We start from the raw sequence: 3,540 nt of genomic DNA, 5'->3' as shown, positions 1-3,540 counted from the left end.
AATTCCATCTCCCATTACAAAGCTAATGTTTGTTTTCTCTCCACTAAATTAGCAATGTCATTAATTAATTATGGCTATTCGCAGAAATTGTTCAAAATTAGCTAAGGTTTGTTATTTTGTTACAAAATTTAAATGTCAATAATTCCTAGTATCAGTTAATCCTCAATTCTGAAAATTTTGTCTGACCATAGTTACATGAAGCAAATCACATGAAAAATGTCAAGCTTTATTTACATTAAAGGATTAAAGAGCCATTTATTAATAGAATTGAATTCATGCTAAATTTTAATCTCTTAATATTAAAGGATGGATGTAAATAAAATCGTATCTGCACTTCCAAGAACATTCTATTATGAAGGATTCTTTCATCTATTATTCAAAAAATGTCTATTGCTTTTTTAACAATCTGCATAAACCTTTATTGCTACATTCCTGTTGCTCATGTCTAACAAGATTCTTCCATTATAAATCATCTCTCTTTTTTAACTTTAAATGTTGATTTTATTATGAAGAAAGTTTCTGCTATGAAATGCAGCAGAGCGTGCATAGAATAAGATATTTTCGTATTAAAGTTTTATTACGCTTTTTTAATAGTAAGTAGTAAGCAGTAAGCAATTACATATATTGCAGAACTAAACTTTCCATTAGTTAAGCTTTTAAAGACGAAATTAAAAGTCTGTAAGTCTTTTGTGGGAATTTAATTACCTTGTTATTGGGCAGTAGATCCGAAAGTTCCAAGATTTTTGAAAATATTTGCTTTCAAGCTAGGCTAGAACAAGCTGTATTCAAAGACATATCTGTAAGGGAACATTTGGTAATTAAGTGACGCTTAACTAGACCTGATTGGTACATATTGATATGCATGTTGACACAACCGCAACGAAGCGGCAGTATACTTAGCATAGAGTTGTAGCAACTTGGCGAAAACAGCAAAATTTAGCAAGTTGGTCTCTTCGGGATAGTTGGAAGCTACAATCTTGTTACAGAATGCAAATTTGGTTCATGATTCTGTTGCATAACGTTTCGGTAAAACAAAGAGATCTAAAGAAGCTATTTTTACCGTTACGTAATTTCCGACCGTTCCTTAGGCCATTTTACTTCGAATATAAAGCATTTCAGCAATTTTAAAGACATTTTTCCATAAAGAAAATGTTTTGATCGCGACCTTCTATCTTGAACTTTTTAAATTATGAAAAAAATGAAGCTCAAGGCATCTAATTATGAGCTGCAGGCAGTAATATCGTCAATTGAATGGCTAGGACAACATTGTAAAGCAATGTAGGCTACCTAAACAAACAAAAGCTTTAAACGGAACAATAACATAGTCAAAATTTGTTTTCAACAGTTTATTGATCGAACAAAAGGTTCAAATTTGAGAACTTTTGAGAAAATCGGATATTTTTGGGTTTTTGAGATATATTCGCGGCACATCTAAGACTTTTCACGGCACACGTGGGATTTTTCACGGAATACCAGTTTGATATGGCACTCTGCTCTGCAATCACAGTTGTAAAGTGCTAACACGAGTGCATAGCTTGTAGTAAGGATGTATTTGTCTTCTAGACGAGAAATTATTGTAATAAACCTCATAAAATCACATGATTTCTTCTTCGTAAAGAACTTTATATAATTCAAAGTAAATTTTCATCTCAATATTTTATTATAAAATTTGCATGCATCAAGCACTTCAAAAATTACTTCAATATTAAGAGTCTTTGTGTATCTAAAGTAATTTTATGATATGATATTGCAACAGCTTCAAGTAACTGCTCCAAATAGTAATTTCTAAACATCGACAATATGGTAGACATTAAGGTAAATATATACATATTGCTTCCTAACGAAGAATGAGTAAAAAAAAGGTAGGAAAATTTAAAATATAAACCACCTTGAGTAGCATTCCAGAAAAAATTATTATTCCATTGTTTAGTCTCATTTCCGTCTACATTCATTTGAGCTCCTTGAGGAAAAACTAGGAAAAGTTTCTTTGCATTTTTAAATCAAATTAATTCTTTAACATATATTAGGGATGTCAACTGTGAGGTTTTAGTATAAGGACATGTTGGTCATTTACTTCAAAATCGGGGTAGTGTTGTAGCTAGGATGCTGAAAGACACAAGCTTGCTTTAGCGTTCTTAGCTGGATTCTAAAAGGTTAAAGGGGTTATGGTGCTCCAAAAGCAGCATGGCATAGAACGATAATAAAGGAATGGGAGTCAAAACTAAGTTTGAACAAGCTTTGTGATTTTACCAGCAATAAAGTTAGATAGAATCGCTTTTGAAGCAATCTAGGCTCCAAGTTGGAGCATCGAACCAGTAAGTAAGTAACTGTACGTACTTAAATGTAGTGCTAGCATAGAAAATACCCGGCAAAAAGATTTTGCCCCATATAAAATATCAATAAAATATGTAAAATATCAAATATTTAAGAATTTGTATTGACATCCCTAACCTGTTGTCGACTTGAAAATCCTTTAATTAAAGTTAAAAGTCGATGCTGATATTATTTACTAATTAACATGAATAACATCCACAATAAATCATAATTATTATGTTTTAATAATGATTTACCATAAATATTCATTTAACAATTTGTGTTTTGTTAATTAATTTTACCGTCAGCTATTCAAATCGGTATCAATTATTAATTCATTACGTGACCATTATGAAATATAAATTTTTCCACTTCCTTATGTTTCCACCATTCGTCTTATAAAACAACCACGTTTATGTAAATATGACGCTCGTTCACTTGTCTATGTGCACATTATGTGATGCTTCAATTATTTATTTATATTGCATGCTTTACTAAAATGAAGTCATAAAGCTCAACAAGGAATTTGCCTTATGGCATGTTGTGAGCACTCTTCAATAATTTTTCAAGCATAAATTTCAATAAACGTCGTAATTTTTTAGATGCCTTAACTGGTGAATTATGCGCTATTTTTCATTTCTTTGTCCCCTGCATGCTGTTGAATAGCATTTGTGCTGATATGTAGCTGTGCTTATTAAATGTAAATTGAAATGTTCAATCGACTGCTTTAAGGACATTGATCTCGACTCATTCCACTTATGAATTAATTCAATGTTTCATGTGTTGATATTATTTATTGGATTTTGAGTCGTAATTTTATTCGATTTAATGCAGCCTGCTAATGATATGACAGATATGGATAAAGTATGTGTTTTGTGATGTAAGAGCTAATTTTTAACCTCAAATGTAGAGTAGCTATATGCCGAATTGCACAAACTTGATAATTTGGTAATTAGCAAGTGGTAGCCAGCGTTAGAGCCAGGTACAGATTCCAACTGAAGGAAGCTATGAATCCCACTGGATCTTTACGGCCAGCGAAGAAGAAGAAGAAAAAAATTGTTGATCGATCAAAAAGCTTTTGCCTGAACAACGCGACTCTTACTTGAAGCCTGATTCTGTTTAAATCTCACATGATGCCAGAGCCACGCCGGCTTGGTCTCATGACATACGAGCATATGCTGCAATATGCTCAATGAACATCTCTAGTGAGCATACTAACTGGTATCG

The sequence above is a fragment of the Chironomus tepperi genome, unplaced genomic scaffold, assembly GCF_022539635.2.
Source record: "Chironomus tepperi strain 1889 unplaced genomic scaffold, CSIRO-AGI_Ctep_v1 contig_445, whole genome shotgun sequence".
In the NCBI taxonomy this organism is placed as follows: domain Eukaryota; kingdom Metazoa; phylum Arthropoda; class Insecta; order Diptera; family Chironomidae; genus Chironomus; species Chironomus tepperi.
The sequence above is the reverse complement of the archived record's forward strand: the minus strand, read 5'-3'. Positions refer to the sequence as shown.